Source organism: Hordeum vulgare, chromosome 2H, assembly GCF_904849725.1.
Source record: "Hordeum vulgare subsp. vulgare chromosome 2H, MorexV3_pseudomolecules_assembly, whole genome shotgun sequence".
Taxonomy (NCBI): domain Eukaryota; kingdom Viridiplantae; phylum Streptophyta; class Magnoliopsida; order Poales; family Poaceae; genus Hordeum; species Hordeum vulgare.
This window is the reverse complement of record NC_058519.1, coordinates 626,533,964-626,545,349: the sequence shown is the minus strand read 5'-3', so window position 1 is coordinate 626,545,349 and position 11,386 is coordinate 626,533,964.

Genomic DNA, 11,386 nt, shown 5'->3' with positions numbered 1-11,386 from the left:
TCATGTGATTTTTTCGTGGCTGCAAGTTTTTGTGTGCAGATGAGGCAAAAGTATATCCTTCGGTTTGTTAGTTAAAAAGAGACTGGATAAAATCTTGCATACAAAAATATTTTCAGTTGTTCAGCCATTTTGTTCTGGACAAGCCTTGCGGGGTGTGGCCGTGTGGTTGAACAATGCATGCATGGTACTTCCTCCGTTCCTAAATATAAGTCTGTTTTGAGGTTTCATTAAAGGTCTACATACGGGAAGTATATAGATATACTTTAGAATGTACATTCACTCATTTTATTTTGTATATAGTTTTCTAGTGAAATCTCTAAAAAAAACTTATATTTAGAAACGCAGGGAGTATGAGCTAGAAGGAACAATTTTCATGATGATGCAAGTCTTTAACTGGTTTCTTGTTTGACATAAACTCAAAATGATTTAAGCGTTCTTGAATATCCATATTCTTCTCCCCGTTAATCATTTTTTATGAGCCTTAACACAACAGAGGGGTCCTCTTCTCCGGTCTCACATTAGTTTAGTGTGGAAACGGAACAAGAGTTAATACGCCAAGGATATTTACATGATTGGATACATGTATCGTTGTAGGCTTATAATCAAGCCAACAATAAGGAAAGAGCATCTACAACCAAACATTACAAATATGATTTCCTAAATACAAATATGATTTCCTAAATATAAACGGACGCGTCCGGTCAATCATCGGGAGTGTCTTTTATTTGTCCGTTGACGCAGCGATACATCTAATTTTTTTTCCTAGTCGTTAAGACGTGCAGGGATGCCTAGCAAAAAAAGCCCATGCGTTGCAACGGAAGAGAAAGTAACACACGCTTTGAACGTAATATATTTTCACATGGCATCACATTTGTGTTGTCGACGATGGCCTCAGTGCTCACACAACGAAAACGCGTTTGAATGTACAATCACTCGGAATATGATGAGAAATATGTTGTTTCTCCCCACGAGATTTTCGAAAGGTGTGCATGTGTGGTTAACGATGTTTTCTTTTCTCTCAATTTGGTTTTAATTTAATGGACATTTATTGCAATTCGTATGGTCGTCGGAAAGAGAGAAAAAAAAACCATGCACTACAGATTAAGTTTGCACCAAAAATAATATTTAAGAAGTATTTAAGAGCTAAAATTAATATCCTATTTAGATTCTACATATTTTTTCAATCAAATTTCATATATAACATGTTAAAATCGAAGTTACGGATTAAAAGATATGGATAATTTTGTTTTAGATAAAATATGGATTGATTAACTGAAAAGTCGGGTTTTTTTTGTTAAAACAAAAAAACGTTTCGGCTGACTTAAATAGGGACGGCGGGTTGATTACCTGAAACATCAGGGAGTTTTCTGTAAAATGCAAAAAAAACGGTTCGGCTCTGACTAAAAGATGGATCTCGAGTTGATTATCTAAAACTGTGAGGACTTTTCTACTAAACGACAGAAAACGGTTCGTTCTGACTTAAAGTTGGACCGCGGGTTAATTAACTGAAACTGCGAGGGCTTTTCTGTAAAATGACCGAGATGGACGACAGAAGCGTTGCGCGCTTTATTATTAGGGGAGACATGTATCGTTGTAGGCTTATAATCAAGCCAACAATAAGGAAAGAGCATCTACAACCAAACAATACAAATATGATTTCCTAAATACAAATATGATTTCCTAAATATCAACGGACGCGTTCGGTCAATCATCGGGCGTGTCTTTTATTTGTCCGTTTACGCAACCATACTTAAAAAAAAATCCTAGTATGTCCCATCATTTGCACGTTATTGGTGGAGAGGAGGAGAGAGAAATAAAAAAATGAATAAAGAAAGAAGATGTTCTGGGATGGGTCAGATCCTATGTGGCGGACTGGCCGGGCTCGCGCGGGCGCATCCGCGAGCCCTCATATCCTCTTCATATTTGAGATGGATGTGAGGGTTTGCGCACAGTCCGGTCGTATAGGAATGATATGAGGGGTCCGATTCAGTCACTTTTTTTCTTCTCTTATGTCGGGTCACTGAATCGGCGCGTCTGCGGATGTATGAGGGGTCATTTGAGGCGTCCAGATATAGATACTCTAAGAGCATCTATAGGCGGAGCCCTCAAACCCTTCTCAAAGCCCAGACACGTCGCCCGCTTACTGCCCGGTCACAAAAATTTGACCCAAACGGGTCTCTCAAACCGGCCTTAAACATCCGGGCTAATCGACACCCCCCATTTGCAGCCCAAATATGGGGCGAATATGGGGGCCCGGGCGCGTCCGGGCACGCTCGCCACGTCGGCCTGACGGCTTGGCCCCACAGGGACTCGTCGAAAAACCCGACGATCCAACGGGCGCCTCGACCATCGGCGACGTGTGAACGCTTTGTGGTACCGCTCCAGGGTCAAGGCCGGCTATTAAGCCAGCCGGCGCCACCCAGCCCTAGCACACCCAAATCCTCCCTCTCTCCGCCACCACCCGAGCACTTCCCTCTCCGAACCCGTCAGCCATCCCACCACGTCGCCGACATTACACGATCCGAAGGGAAGTGGGGCTACCTCTGGAACCGGAGTTGGATTTCGAGGAGGGGGAGGAGATGGGGGAGGAGCCCGAGGCGTCGCCGCAGGAGGCGCCACCGCATGAGGCGGAGGAGGAGGGGCACGAGGCGGCGCATGCGGCAGAAGAGGCGGCGTAGGCAATGGCGCACACGGCTCTGGCCCAGCGCAAACCATCTACGATGAGGGCTTACACTAGTTAGTATGTAGAATATATTATGAATCTTTTTATATGAAAAAGAAAATTAAAATATGAAAGAGTTAAATGTAGAAAAAAGAAATTAAGACGTGATTGGTTAGTGTGTGCGGACGGGTTGTTCACTTGTTTGAGAGATCGGATTGATAAGGTTCCATACGGCACGACAGGGGCTTAATTTGTCCCCTGCTTCGCTAGATGCTCTACGTGTCAAGCACCAACGCCAATTAGCGTACATAGCTAGTAGGTGCCCGCAACCGTGCCGGGAGTAAGTGCAAATGATGACTCCATGTGTTACATGCATGCATGCTTGTCGTGGTGTGGCATATGCGAGCATGTGGCTGACTCTGCAACACAGTCATATACTCCCTCTGTTTTAAAATATAAGTTTTTTAAAAATTCTATTACAAAATAGATATAGAGATATATATAGACAAATTTGAGGATGTACATTCACTTATTTTGATTCATGATGGAATTTCTTAAAAGACTTATATCCCCTTCGTTCTTAAATTTAAGTCTTTTTTAGAGCTTTCATTAAAAGACTACTTACAAATGAATATAGACATACTAAAGTATAGATTCATTCAATTTCCTTTGCATGTAGTCTCTAGTAAAATCTTTAAAAAAAATTATATTTAAGAACGGAGGGAGTAGTATTGTATACAACATTTGAATACGACTTCCACCGTGAAAGTAATGATGATAGTGGCTTGCATACGACTTAAAGCCAGTTTAATGGTACCGTAGCACCTTCACTCTCACATGAGCTGTGTAGCATACATCTATACCTATACGTACCGATCGAGCAACTAGAAGCTTGGGCAGTCTACTCCAAAGAACATGGTTTTGTGAGCGACGCGCCAATCATCTGAAGGATCAGTACGTGTAGTACTTGATAGTCACGGTTAGTACGGCCAAAGCAGTTGCGAGTTGGTACTGTGGCACTTTCATTTTCAGATGACCTTAGGCCCTGTTTGTTTTCAAATAAGTCACCAACTTATAAGTTAAAAAATGTAAAAAGTGACTTATTTTACCAAACAGGTTCAACTTATAAGTCACCCCAACTTATAAGTCATAAGTTGCTCCACCCCAACTTAAAACTTATAAGTCACTTACTTTTTGGGTGGGTCCCACCACTTTTTCAGCCAGCCCACCCGTGACCACGCCCACGCACCGCGCACCCCACTCCTCCCCCATCGTTCCAGGCACCCGCGCACCCCATCGCGAGCTCGCCGCCGCCGCCCTCCATCGCGAGCTCGCCGCCGCCAACCTCCCTCGCGAGCTCGCCGCCGCCGCCCTCCATCGCGAGCTCGCCGCCGCCAACCTCCCTCGCGAGCTCGCCGCCGCCGCCCTGCATCGCGAGCTCGCCGCCGCCGCCCTGCATCGCGAGCTCGCCGCCGCCGGCCTCCCTCGCGAGCTCGCCCCGGCCGGATCCGCTCGCCGCCGCCGGCCTCCCTCGCGAGCTCGCCCCGGCCGGATCCGCTCGCCGCCGCCGCCCTCCATCGCGAGCTCGCCGCCGCCGGCCTCCCTCGCGAGCTCGCCCCGGCCGGATCCGCTCGCCGCCGCCGGCCTCCATCGCGAGCTCGCCCCAGTCGGATCCGCTCGCCGCCGCCGGCCTCCCTCGCGAGCTCGCCCCGGCCGGATCCGCTCGCCGCCGCCGGCCTCCCTCGCGAGCTCGCCCCGGCCGGATCCGCTCGCCTCCGCCCGACCATCGGGTTCGACATCGGCAGCTCCGGCGGCGTGCACGGCCTGGCGCTCTGCCGTGGGGACGTCCCCAGGATGACGTGCGCCGAGTGCATCCGCTCCGCGGGAGCCCAGGCCCAGCGCCTCTGCTCATCCAAGAAGGACGCCGTCGTCTGGCTCGACGCCTGCATGCTCCGCTACTCCGACGAGCCGTTCTTCGACGAGGTCGACGACGACCACAGCGCCGTCGTGCCGGGCGGCGTCCAGAGCGCGGCGAGGTCTGTCCAGTTCGACAACGAGGTCACCGGTGTGGTCAGGTGACTTATAAGTCAGGTGACAACCAAACAAGGGTGACTTATAAGTCACTGGTTTTAAGTCACCTGACTTATATGTCACGTGACTTATTGGAACCAAACAGGGTCTTATTATAATCCGGAGGAAGAAAGAACATGGGTTGATAGGTGCACGGGGCAGCGTCAACCATCAGAAGGAGCAAGGAGCAGCACAACTTAGGCATTTGGAAAGGCCGGTCACACCCATGTACATACTGTATGGTAAAAGCATCTACAACCTGAACTTATAAAAACGACCACTCAAGAAACAAACAAAAACGACCACTACAAGCTCCTCCTCCTCCTCCGTTTTCGACGGGTCTGGAGGGATACCCGCAGCGATGTAGGCGGCGCGTTAAGTCTAGATCTCCGCCTCAATCTGCATCCGACGCTCCGACGTGAGCTGAGCATAGGCGCCGATCCTACGGCGGACCATAATCAGGTCGGAGAGCGGAGGAGAGGAGGCGGTTGGGCTTGGGTGACGGCGAAGGGAGGAAGGAGGTGGATGTGCTAGGGCTGGGCGACACCGTCCGGCTTAAATAGCCGTCTATGGCCTCGGGCGGCGAGTCGGAGCGGCACCACACGGTGTTCACACGGTGGCGACAGTCGAGGCGTCTGTCGGACCTTCGGGTTTTTAGACAAGTCCACGTGAGAGCATGCCGTCAGACTGACGTGGCAGACGTGTCCGGACACGTCCGAGCTCTTTTATATTTATTTCATATTTGAGTTGAATATGAGCGATGTCGGTTAGTCCGGATGTTTGATGCCCGTTTAAGAGGTTTAACTCGATCGATTTTTTATGACCGATGTTTAAGACGATACGAGGTGTCGGGATGTAGATGCCCTAAGCGTGAGACGGCCCTCTCACTCTCGAGTTCATTGTGTGTGCACATGTACTTGAGTGATCGTGTAGGGTACATAAGGATTTGGGTTGGAACAGTCGATCAGTCCAGTCACTCCAGTGGACGTCACCATCATCGCCCCACCGTTGAGATTCCCGCATGTGGACGGCCCCGCGCCGTGACACGTACGTACGTACGTACGTTGAACGATCGAGGCCGCGATAGTAGTACTGATTTTCTAGCTGAGACGTCATGCGCACGGGCACAGTCTCGCCTCTCACGGATGCTGTCGCTGGATGCGGCCCAGAATTTTATTCGAAGCGGATTAGCTACTTAGTGTTGAAAGTGAATGAATCAACTATTCTTTTTCATTAATGAATGAACATTTATATACAGAGAGAACGGACACATTCAAAGGATTCGACGGTTTGAGGAGGCGGTTCCTGGAGGCGTCGCTCCAGAAACGATGTGTTGGTTCGGCATCGTGGGAACATCCACATGCGGTTTACAAGTAGAGATTAACTTTAACTAATTACATTAATTAATTAAATCCTAACACTCCCCCTAATCTATACTTGTCCTTGAGCATGTCCATCATCTTGAAATAATCTCCCGCAAAAACCCTCTGAAAAAATATGAGGAGTAGTATAGTATATGCTGCTAAAACTTCTTCAAACCCCGTGGAAAAATAAGAAGAAAATGATACAACATATAATGATTATTGCCTCTGTTAATTCTATATGAAATGTATCCATAGAATTAGAGGACAAAAAATATATCATATATACTTTTCCTAAAAACCCTGGTGAAAAAAACGGACAGTATGCCATATGATCTTATGTTGATATTACCTCATTAAAAATCTTGATGAGAACTATGAAAGTAAACTCATAAAGGGAAAAATAGTGCAATATAATGTTTGAACGGGTTATTTTTCAGAGAGAAACTCCCCCCGATCTTTGCAAATCCTGAAGTCGTCGAATACCTATTCCATGAACATATTTTTCAAATGTTGAAGCTCGGAGTGATTTTGTAAATAGTTCAGTGAGATTATCGCACGATTTGACTTGCAAAATGTTTATTTTCCCTTTCTTCTGTAATTGATGAGGAAAAAAAATAGAAGAAATATGCTTAGTGATATTACTCTTTATGTAACCCGTTTGCATTTGAGCAACACAAGCAGCATTATCTTCGTAGATAATGATTGGAGATTTGATAAGACCTTTGCCACATGATTTTTGTACGTGGTTTATCATTCTGCGAAGCCATACACATTCACGTGACGCTTCATATAATGCGATTATTTCAGAATGATTGATGGATGTAGCCACTAGGGTCTGTTTAGAAGACTTTCATGAGATGGTTGTCCCACCATGTAGGAACACAAAACCGGTTTGTGATCTCGCATTATGGGGGTCTGATAAGTAGCCAGCATCGGTATACCCAATCATCTCAATGTCCATATTTTTCTGAAATTGAAAGAATAGGCCAAGATCCTTTGTGCCTTGGAGATATCGAAAGATATTCTTAACTCCAGTCCAATGACGTTTAGTGGGAGCTGCGCTATGTCTAGCTAGTAAATTCACTGCAAATGCAATGTTAGGCCTGGTGCAATTTGCAAGATACATGAACGCTCCAACGGCACTAAGATATGGGACTTCAGGTCCTAATATTTTTTTCTCCATCATCCTTTGGTATAAACTGATCTTCCTCTACGTCTAGAGATCGAACTACCATAAGGGTTTTGGATGGATATGATTTGTCCATATTGAATTTCTCCAATATTTTCTAGATATAGGCGGTTTGATGAACCAAAATACCTGAGGGGAGGTGCTCAAGTTGTAATCCTAAGAAAAATTTGGTTTTACCCAAATCCTTCATTTCAAATTCCGTCTTTAAGTGATTGTGTGCTTCATCAATATCTTCGGTGGTTCCAATGATGTTAGGATCATCAACATACACTGAAATAATGCAAAATCCGGTTGCGGACTTTTTTATGAAAACACATGGGCGATCATCATTATTGGAGTATCCTTTTTTCCAAAAAGAACTCACTAAGTTGGTTGTACCACATGCGACCCGACTGTTTTAAGCCGTATAAAGACTTGTTTAGTTTTACACAATATGCGTTGCGTTTTGCGTTTGGATTCGGGATTGGGACTCCATCAGGAACCTTCATGTATATGTCCGAATCAAGTGAACCATAAAGGTAGGCGGTCACTACGTCCATCAACTGGATAGATAGACGATTTTGTACTGCCATAGAAATAAGGTATCGGAAAGTAATACCACTCATTACTGGAGAGTATGTTTCATTGAAATCAATGCCTGGTCTCTGCGTGAAACCTTGGGCTACTAGCCTTGCTTTATATCTCACCACCTCGTTGTTCTTATTTCTTTTACGGACGAAAACCCATTTGAATCCCACAGGGAAAACTCTGGGAGGTGTAGGTATTGCTTCAGTGTATACCTTTCGTTTATTGAGCGAGGCTAACTCTACTTGGATTGCATCCTTCCATTTAGGCCAGTCAGAGCGTTTCTTGCACTCTGCCATGGTCTTTGGATCATGATCATTTAGAAGGTTGTCTGCAAGTGTAGTTGAGAAATATATGTCGACAATTGTAGACTTACGATTGTAACATTCTCGAGAATCTATATAGTTGGTGGAAATTTCATTTACCCATGTTGACTAGTCGTGATTTCCCAATACGATTGAGTCGGGGTTTTCCGATGTCCCACTCATTGAGTGCACAACTGAGCTGGGTTGTGGAGGTCGTTCTTCCACTGGGTGTTCATTACCCATTTGATCATTATCAACGTTAGGTTGATTTACATTTACTGGTTCAGAGAGTTTCTTCCTCTGTTTCCTTTGTTGCTTGCGAGAAGCTGAATCCTGTTCTGTGGCCGTATTTCTCCCCCTCTTCCTTTGAACAGGGGGTTGAGTGATTTTTGTTGGTACCTCCACTCTTTCGGGAGCATTTCTGGCAAGATTATAGGATTTTGTAACACCTTTATAGTCAGTAAATGAATCTCGTAGGTTATTTGAAATATGTTGCAAATCAATAATTTTCCGAACTTGAAGTTCAGTTTCTTGCGTACGTGGATCAGAGGAGGAAATGTCTTGGGCATTCCAATTGATTTCCGGGCATTCTTTTTGGTACTTGATGTCTCCCCCTAATGCCGGGAAATGTTCCACATTAAAGATGCAGTCAGCGTGATGGGCTGTGAATAGATCCCCCGTGAGGGGTTCAAGGTACTTTACTATCGACGGTGATTTGTACCCCACGTAGATCCCCAATTTTCTGTGTGGGCCCATGGATGTACGTTGCGGTGGTGAGATTGGGATATATGTGGCGCATCCGAATTTACGCAGATGGGAAATATTTGGTTGATTTCCATGTACTAATTGCATAGGGGAACTGCTGTGATATGCAGTTGGTCGCAATTGGATTAAGTCAGCAGCGTGTAAAATTTCGTGACCCCAACAAGAAGTTGGTAAATTGCAATTCATTAGTAAGGGTCGTGCAAAGAGCTTAATTCTCTTAATTAGGGATTCAGATAATCCATTTTGAGTGTGGACATATGGGACTAAGTGCTGAACTTCAATGCCTAACGCCATGCAATAATCATTAAAGGCATGCGAGGAGAATTGAGCAGCGTTGTCCAGTCGAATTGATCTAATTCGATTCTCGGGATAATGAGCTTGCAATTTGATAATCTGTCTCATTATTTTGGCAAATGAATGGTTTCGTGTAGAAAGTAAACACACGTGAGACCATCGTGTAGATGCATCTATTAGAACCATGAAATACCTAAAAGGTCCAGATAATGGTTGGATAGGACCACAAAAATCGCCTTGAATTCGTTCAAGGAATTGGAGTGCACTAGTGGAAAACGGGCCTTTGGCCTGGACCCTTTAGTCCCGGCCTGCCTCTCGGCCGGGACTAAAGGCCCGGCCACGTCGCCCCAATTCTCAATGCCTCCCTCGAGGCTTTAGTCCCGGCCCGTAAGGAGCCTTTAGTCCCGGTTCATGTCCCAAACCGGGACTAAAGGGCTACGCGGCGGGCAGTGGTGGTGGCAACCGTTCGTATCCCCCTTTAGTCCCGGTTGGTGGATCAACCCGGAACTAAAGGACTAACACGTGGCCTGCCATAGTGGTGGCAACCGTTGGTATGCCTCTTTAGTCCCGGTTGGTGGCTCAAACCGGGACTAAAGGCCTAACACGTGGCCTGCCGTAGTGGTGGCAACCGTTTGGTATACCTCTTTAGTCCCGGTTGGTGGCTCAAGCCGGGACTAAAGGCCCAAACGGTTTGCATCCCGCGTCGTTTCGGGCGATGAAAAGCACGAACCGAAACGTAGAGTCGCCATTTCTCTGTTCTTCTTCTCTCTCGCGTCGCCCTCTCTGTTCTTCTCCTCTGTTCTTCTCCTCTCTTCTTCCACCATGCCAACTAGCTTTCATGAGGTGCTCGCACATGGCACGACCAAGCTCCGTGTCGTGTACACGAACCTGAGCAGGGAGGTGCCGTTTTTTCTTCAACAGTTGAAGGAACGATGGTTTGACCATGCAGCGGATCATGAGAAGTTCTTGGGGCTTGATCTGGAGTACACGGCCGATCAACGCGGTGTTGCCGTCATCCAACTATGCTTCGCACCCCATGTCTTGATCTTCCAATGGGCGAGGTAAGTTTTGAGGCTTTCTTTGATCCAAGATAATGACATTGTAAGTTTATTTGTTTGAATCATAGTTGGTTCCCTTCAAATAGTTGTAGTGAAACAATTTTGATTAGTTGAAGGGGAGCACAATCTAATTGGAATAGTGTTCCATAATCTGAAAAATCATATTAGAATCAACTAGTGTTTAATATGTTCCATTGGAATCATAGTTGGTTCCCTTCAAATAGTTGTAGTAATTTTGATTAGTTGAAGGGGAACACAATCTGATTGGAATAGTGTTCATAATCTGAAAAATCGTATTAGAATCAACTAGTGTTTAATATGTTCCATTGGAATCATAGTTGGTTCGCTTCAAATAGTTGTAGTCAAACAATTTTGATTAGTTGAAGGGAACACAATCTGATTGGAATAGTGTTCCATAATCTGAAAAATCTGATTGGTTCAATATGTTCCATTGAAATCATAGTTGTAGTGATACAATTTTATGCGGTGTTCTTTGATCCAAGGTTATGAAAATTGAATATAGCTAGTGATCTCTCTAGGTTCCATTGGATAGCAATATGATATGTCATAGTCATGAAAATTGCATATAGCTAGTGATCTCTCTAGGTTCCATTGGATAGCTATAGTGATCTCTCTAGGTTCCATTGCATATGTTCTATTTGAATCCTAAAGATAAGTTTCTCTTTAGTTGTAGTGAAACATGTTTCCTTATTGCAGCAGTATGTAACATTTGTTCCATTTTAATTTGTTTCTGTTGCAGGAGTGACAAGCATTGTCCAGAACTCATGGAGTTCCTTCGCAGCGGCATCACTTTTGCTTCCTTTGACATAAGGAACGACAAGCTGAAGATGAGGCACAACTTCGGTATTGAGATACCAGCTGGTTGCCTCGTTGATCTCCAAACGATATTCAGGCTTCGACATGACAGGACTTCGATGGCTCATATGACAGTTGCCTTGATCGACGAGTCATATGGTGATATGAAGACCAGTTTCCCAAATTTTCAGCACAAACTTTGGGAGAAGGGCCCACTTGATGATATCAACATTGAGTATGCAGCAAAAGATGCATACATTTCATACGAGTTGTACCGCAAGATTCGAGTCGTCCACTAT